Raw genomic sequence first — 8,627 nt, 5'->3', positions numbered from 1 at the left:
TTTCGGTAGGTATTTTTTGGAAAATTCTTTTTAATCCTATTGTAGAGCAGTAAATTAGCTCTAAATTAATTAAATTAGTTCTAAATTTTGCCATGAAAAAAAAAATTGTAAAAGTGGTAAATTGTCCTCCTTTGACCTAAAATTCCAAGCGCAATTCTTTTAATTTCTAATTAACTTTAACGCATATTTTCTTCTATTCAAAAGTGTTCCACTTTTGGAAAGTGTTAAGAATAGTTTTGGCTAAGTGTGTTATATTGCTTTTTTGAAATTAAACGTTTAAAGTTATTTATAAACAAATGATGGGTTCCCTGAATAAGACGTTAGTCCTGCAATACAGGGATTGCCTATGCGCAGGCGTTCTTACTTTTTAATTAGGTAGTATTGAAAAATAATTTTTATCTTTAAAAATTTTTATTTTTGTTACTTTTCTAAATTATTTATTTATAAAATGTTAATAAAAAATCGTGTTCTTCATGTAAAAAATATTAAAGAATTGTTTTATATTCTACATACATTCAGTGCATAAAACAGTTAAGAAAAAATAATAAATAAATAGTATTCTTTATTAAAAACGATACACGATTGAAGCATTTAACTTCACAGTCTCTTTATTTATTATTTATAGAAAGTAATAATTATTTTTATTATTCAAAGATTTCATAAAAATTTATTGTTAAATTAACTTATTTCTTAATGGATTAAAAAAAATTATTTAAAAATTTCTAAATATAAGACAATGAAGAACACAGTTTTTTAATATCATTTTATAAATAAACAATTTAGAACAATTTAGAAATTAAATTTAAAAAAAAAATATTTCTGGGATACTTCATTGAAACTTAATATGTAAAATTCCACATAAAAAAAGCATAAACAAATAGTGTATTTTGCTATAATTTTTGCTATATAATTAAGTTCCGCGATAGACATATACGTTACCGTTTGATGTAACGAGTTTTTATGATCACAAACCAAAAAAAAAGTCGCTCTTACAATGAGTAAAGTGATTCGGAAGTGTAAAAGTAGTGTAAAATTTAAGTTTTAAAAGGTTACTTATTTTTTTCCGACTACTTTGAACATTCAAATTGATTGTCTTAGTATAATTAAGTGATAATTTTGACTAAAAAAAATTGTGGTGGCTGCCATAAAAAGTTGCATGTCGCCTTGAGTGGACTGCCTGTTTTTTCCATTTTTAATGTTAGTTTACCATTTTTTAGATATAAATTGACAATAAATTAGTTAACTATGATTTATGTTCTTTATTAATTTTTTTGTGAAATTGATGTGATATGTGCCAAAATTATTAAAAATGGTTTCACTTGCAAACATTGCAAACACATACATGGTCTGAAGCTGCATAAGCATAAATTTTGTTTTAATATATCAGAAATATTAAATACATTAAAGAATTTAGAATAACTTTTGCAATTAATTAGGAGTGGTCCACTCAAGGTTACACTTTTTTCATTCCTTAAAAATTAGCTTCTTTTTAAAAGTCAATTTTTTCTTTTAAATAAATAAAAATAAAAGTCATAAATATAATATTGCAACGAACTAGTTTCAAACCCACACTTGCACAAATAAGGGATGTTCAGATCTCAGCCTGTTAATCAGGCATATTGTTTTTCTCGATAGATCCAACTTATGGAACCCAGGTTTTTCCGATTTTGCTGAAATATAATTAAAATATTTTTGTTTCAGTCTTACTTCCGGGAAAAAAGGCCAAAGATGTCTCATACTTGCTTTGAAATCCTCATCCACGATTGATCTGTTATCCGCAGCCAAGTAATCCATATATTTTCCAATATCCGCCTCAACATTTCCAAAAATACCTCTGTGGGAAGGAATCCAAACGAAATTCAACTCATATCCTGCCTTTAATAATTTTACAGTAATTTCTGCTATTCCATATATAGTAGGAGCCATCTCTTTGCCATTGATTCTGGATTTCAGATCATTGATAATTTTCAAGGCATCTGTACATATTACCGCCTTCCTGATCTCTTTATCCTCCACAAATCTCAATGATCTGTAAACTGAAAAAAGTCGACTTTTTTATTTAATCTGTTCGGCCATGCAGGCCGAACTGCAACCAATCAATCTAGTTCCCTGTTTAAAGTTGATGACTAGCGCAAATACTCCAAAGCCCGCTCTTCCAGTGGATTTTTTATATGAACCATCTGTGTAAAACACAGTTGATTTAGGAAACTCCGTAGACAGTCTGCAATTTAAGAGTATGTCTGGCGAATCAGACATCCCGATCTCACCACCCATCTCAGAGTTTTATAGTATTAAATCCAGATCAAAGATCAGATCATTCCATGAAACATCAAAATTACTAGGCCTATTTCGTTTTTTTGAGCCTTTTTGCAATTCCAGAAACGAATTCAAGGATTGGAAAAGTGGAAATCCAGTCACATATTTGGGAGTTCCTCCGATAACCTTCTAAGTTTCAGCAATCGGGGTAGAACAGGGATGTCATTCCAACTTGTGAGTCTCTTGCATTTCTGTTTAGCAGAAGGGATCTTCTACTAGTAAGGTGGCTCTCCTGCCTCCGTGAGTATAATAGGTATAGGAGTCGACCGCATGAAGCCTAGAATTATTCTAATTGCCGCTTATTGAACCCTATCAAGCATTGCAAGCAAAGATTCGCGCGCGTTCGCAAACAATATAGAGGCCCATTCTAGTATCGCTCTAATCAGTCCTTTATAGACAATCAGTAATGTTTCTGGATTGGCTCCATTCGAGATTCCCTCCAGTGCACGAAGGGCATTTAAGGCTAATGCTGCCCTTCCTGATATATCCCTAATGTGGGACTCCCAAGTGAGTTTCCTATCCAGGGTGACTCCCAAGTAAAGAAGTGTTGCTGAGTTGTTGACCATAATGTTTCCAATCCTAATGTCTCCCGGAAGTGAATCATTGTCTTTCCTACTGAATACACAGAATTGAGTCTTCCCTGGTGAGATTGAAAGCCTAAACTCCAATAAGTCAGCGGTAATAGCATCCACCGCGTCCTCCAAGATAGCCTGGGCCTCATTTAAATCATCATATATTATGTACAGTAATATATCATCGGCAAATTGCAGAATGCGAATTCCCACTGGAAGACATTTGTAAATCTTCCTGAGGGTAAGATTAAACAATAACGGTGACAGGACACCTCCTTGAGGGACTCCCACGTCGCAAACACGTGGTGAAGATCCCTATTGAAAATCCCCATATGGGAAACCACATGGGAAACCACATGGGATCATATGTCAAAAACCATGTAAAACCCTACTTCCATGAAGGAAACCACGTGGTTTACCATGTGGTTTCCCATGTCAAACCATATGGGAAATTGAGACAGGATTTTAGTTAGGAATAGACATGGGGAATTTGAACAGTTCATCTATGCATAAAACCATATCAAATCCCACATGTTTTTCCCAGTCAAATCCTAAACCGAATCCCATGTGAAAAACAGTATCATTTATTTATAATTATTTTCCCAAGTCAATCCCCAAGTGAAAAACAGTATCATTTATTTATAATTATTTTCCCATGTCAAATCCTAAACCAAATCCCATGTGAAAAACATTATCCGCCTTATTGAATATCCCTACATGGGAATCCACTTGGAATTTTACAAGGGATTTCACATAGGATTTTATATGGGAATTGACATAGGATTTCATGCAAGATTTCACCTAGGATTTAATATGAGATATCACATAGTATTTTATTAAAGATCCAATGAAGAAATTTTCAAAGGATTAAAAATTATTTAATAAAAAATTAAATAATAAATAGTATTAGTGTTACAAGTCATCAAAAAAGTAAAAAACGATCATTTGAAACACGTCCTCTCTGCTACAGGTTCTCAGCTTTTATATACTTCCAGAATCGTCTCAACAGCGAGAGAAGTCACTTTCGCCACCTAGCGGTGAAAGTATAGGAGCGACAGTAATCTTTAACATTACTAAGGAAACCATGTGGAATACCACGTAGGATTCCATGTGGTTTCCTACGTGGGGATTTACATGGGATTTTACTTAGGAATTTAAGTAGAAATAAATTCCCAAATGAATTCCTAAGTAAAATCCCATGTAAATCCCCACGTAGGAAACCACATGGAATCCTACGTGGTATTCCACATGGTTTCCTTAGTAATGTTAAAGATTACTGTCGCTCCTATACTTTCACCGCTAGGTGGCGAAAGTGACTTCTCTCGCTGTTGAGACGATTCTGGAAGTATATAAAAGCTGAGAACCTGTAGCGGAGAGGACGTGTTTCAAATGATCGTTTTTTTACTTTTTTGATGACTTGTAACACTAATACTATTTATTATTTAATTTTTTATTAAATAATTTTTAATCCTTTGAAAATTTCTTCATTGGATCTTTAATAAAATACTATGTGATATCTCATATTAAATCCTAGGTGAAATCTTGCATGAAATCCTATGTCAATTCCCATATAAAATCCTATGTGAAATCCCTTGTAAAATTCCAAGTGGATTCCCATGTAGGGATATTCAATAAGGCGGATAATGTTTTTCACATGGGATTTGGTTTAGGATTTGACATGGGAAAATAATTATAAATAAATGATACTGTTTTTCACTTGGGGATTGACTTGGGAAAATAATTATAAATAAATGATACTGTTTTTCACATGGGATTCGGTTTAGGATTTGACTGGGAAAAACATGTGGGATTTGATATGGTTTTATGCATAGATAAACTGTTCAAATTTCCCATGTCTATTCCTAACTAAAATCCTGTCTCAATTTCCCATATGGTTTGACATGGGAAACCACATGGTAAACCACGTGGTTTCCTTCATGGAAGTAGGGTTTTACATGGTTTTTGACATAGGATCCCATGTGGTTTCCCATGTGGTTTCCCATAAAAATAAAAAAAAATAGATTTCCCTTCTTGTAATCATGTAAGAAATAGAGTTATAGATACTAGCAGGCGTTCCGATTCTTTGTAGTTCATCTAAGATTTTATTGGGTAATAGAGCTTGAACGCTCCTTTAACATCCAGAGCCAAAACTGCTGTTCCCTTCCCATCCGAAAATCCCTTAATTATATCCGCATTCAGTACTGATACACAGTCCAGTGCTGATCTTCCCTTTCTGATCCCAAACTGGTATCGAGGAATGAGTCTCCGATGTTCAATCAGATGTTCTAATCTTTTATGCACCAATCATTCCATCAGCTTGCCGACCAAGGATGTAAGAGAAATTGGTCTTAATCTCTTTTCATTCGGTTTAAGGATGGATTTCACCCATGTTTTTATCCAAGAATCCGGGAATGATGACGATCTGAAACACTCGTTCATAATACTTCTAAGCGTTTCCAGACCTTCTAATGGGAGATTCCTAATAGATTCATATGATATCTGATCCGATCCCGGTGCAGAATTTTTCTTGCAATTGTATAAAGCCAGGTAAAATTCCTTCTTCGTAAAGGGAAGATTCATCGGGTCTGCCTCGTCAACTGGAAACAAAAAACGCGTCGGAATTGGTTGTATGTCTTCTCTGACTAGTTCATCTTTTTTGACTTTTAATTCCTTAGAATTTGGATCATTAGACAAGTTTTGTTTTGGTGGATTTTTGCCATTAAATGCTCTTATAATACTCCAAACTCTTTTCATTCCCATTTTAGGCGAAATGGATTCACAGAATTCCTTGAACGATTTTCTCTTTTCATTTATAAGAATCTTCTGGACTTCGGCTTCAGTTTGGAGGTAGAGTTCAAAGTTTTCTCTACTGGGGGACCTTGAATAAACTTTCCTCGCTGCTCTTTTCCTATCCATGGCCTCTTTGCAAATTGTTAGACCACCAAAGAGGTTTCACAGGAGACTGACTGCTCCTAGTACTTGGTACATAAGCTCCAGACTCCAGCAACGATTCAACCAATGAGTTGCTATAATAATCATATTGCCTTATACAGTCAGAGTCCTTATACAAATATTCATGGAGTTGTGTAATCTTAGCCTGTTGGAACTCTCGCAAGTTTTGGAGAATTTGCAGGCTATTTCCATCATGACAGGGAAGTGATCACTGCTGTATTTCTCACCCAATGTGAATGAATTACACAGATGAGACAAAAACCAGGTCCAGAACACTCTCAGAACCATGATTAGATCTGTAAGTTGGAATATATAATATGTAACAATATATAATAATATTATATAATATATAATACTAGTTTGGTAATTAAATCAGGGCTACCCCCAGAATGGCTAGATTGATTTTGTATAATATTGCAGGGAAAATTATGTCGAAGAGTTCAGATTAGGTACTTAACTGATTATCAATTTGCTTTTGTCCCCCTTCTGGTTCTGCTTCTAAGTTGTTTTTATCTTTGATGCTCTGTTCTTCGTGAAGAGACATGGATTGCTATGTTTTTGGATTTGATCCTTGTGATGTTTGATCATCACCCATTTTGTTTATTGTCGAATCCTTATCCGTATTTTTTTCTCCGGTTATTGTATTAGTATCTGAATTGGGTAAGGATTTAAAGTTGTTATTTGTAGAGTCATGCTGTGAGATTGATGGACTACGTGAACTGTCCAATGAATTATCAATTCTATTTTCAGGAGTAGAACTTAATCGTGAATTACCTTGACTTATCTTGAATTACCTGAATTATTGTATTAGGTGTACACCAAAATCCTTAGGGTACAGTCACACGTCAATGCATCTGCATGATGCATGCATGCACAAACATTTGACTGTTCACACCTCAATTTTTCGCTCTCGAAAATCATTTTTCTGGCGGGATATTTAAAATTGATTAAAATTTAAAAATAACGTATTACTAATTATTACAATAAAAAATAAAAAAAATTGAACGTTTATTATAAGGAATTAATTGTAAATAAATTTCTCTTAATTTGTGGCATATTTTAATATTGTGAATTTTTATAATTTAAAATATGCCACTAATTAAGAGAAATTTATTTACAATTAATTCCTTATAATAAACGTTCAATTTTTTTTATTTTTTATTGTAATAATTAGTAATACGTTATTTTTAAATTTTAATCAATTTTAAATATCCCGCCAGAAAAATGATTTTTCGAGAGCGAAAAATTGAGGTGTGAACAGTCAAATGTTTGTGCATGCATGCATCATGCAGATGCATTGATCGTATGACTGTACCCTCAATTGTTTGCCCCTCGATTACTATGCATTATCCTGAATTACTGTGAATTACCATGAATTACTAAGAATTATCCTGAATTATCCTTAATTATTGTATTAGGTGTACACTAAAATCCTTAGTTGTTTGCCCTTCGGCCCAAGATGATTATTGCCTTCTCTCTTGTACGGTTGTAAATATAGCGCTCTCTGATAACTTCAAATTCGTATCTAAAAACTAAACAAGAGCGAGGAAATGGTTTTTTCTCATGAAATTTTAAAGTGTTTGTTCATTATTATTAATAGATATTTGTAACAATTATTAATCTACAGTTTGTTCCAAAGTAATAATATAAAAATAAGTGTTTATAAAAATTCTAAATTGTCTTGAATTTATAAGACTTAATAAAGACACAATGTTTACATGCCTCATTCTATCTTATATATAATTTACCCTTTCATTTTCATATGTATTATTTTTTAATCATTAGAAAGAAATATAAATATATACTTATTTTCCATTTCAACATAACTTTAATATAAATATACAGTTTAATATTAAAAATTTTAAAATAAATTTAAATACGGAGATGAAGTAGATTGGAACTTATATTGGAAACTATATAGGAACGTGTCCCAAATTCCAACATTGGTTCCAATATAGTTTCCAATATAATATCAATTATTATTTATCATATTGATACCATTGCAGTTTTATATATTGATTCCTATATGGGTTCCGATGTGAGAATTTTCGATAGGATTATGATTGCCAGCACAATTGATACAGTAGCTGTCAAATCTTGTACTTTCACAGCCATCCGACTAATGTCCTTCTCCACAGTGCTCGCAAGTAAAGTGTGTGGCTCTGCACTGAGCATTAAGGGGATGTCAAAGTCGATTGGATTTTTGCATTGAGCTTCAATGGGAAAATCGCATCGACTTTGACATCCCCTTAACGTGACCAAAAGCCTAACACTTGAAGCATCTTTTGGGAGGGGGTATGATAGGTGTAATGGTGTGTACTACTTGGTAAATGAACATCAATCTTGGAATGTTCTTGGTGCTAAAATTTAGATCGATTATGTTCATAGGGATGTAGCTTCCTCTTTGTATCCTTCTTTTCGCCGAAATCAATATATCCCTCGTTTTTCATCTATAAAACCAACCACTTCTGGAACAGTATAAATTGGGTTAGCTCTAATGAATCCTTTTTTGCTAGATATAGATTATTATTATTATGTCATGTATGAATGTTTTGTAGCCTAGATTGTATAGTTCTTCTGATAATAGCACGTTGTTTGCATCTTCTATTGAATCACATTGTATTTTTATCTGATTCTGACCACTGACGTAAATTTTCCTGTCTCCAGTTATGTATTTCGACATCATTTTTCCTATGGCAATTGGGTCCATTCGACTCAGATTTGAGTTGTCGTAGATAAGGTGATCTGGAACATAGTTTGCCTCAGTATGCCAGTAGTTGTTGTTAT

Source organism: Leptopilina heterotoma, unplaced genomic scaffold, assembly GCF_015476425.1.
Source record: "Leptopilina heterotoma isolate Lh14 unplaced genomic scaffold, ASM1547642v1 Lhet_24, whole genome shotgun sequence".
Lineage (NCBI taxonomy): Eukaryota > Metazoa > Arthropoda > Insecta > Hymenoptera > Figitidae > Leptopilina > Leptopilina heterotoma.
Note: the sequence above shows the minus strand (reverse complement) of the source record.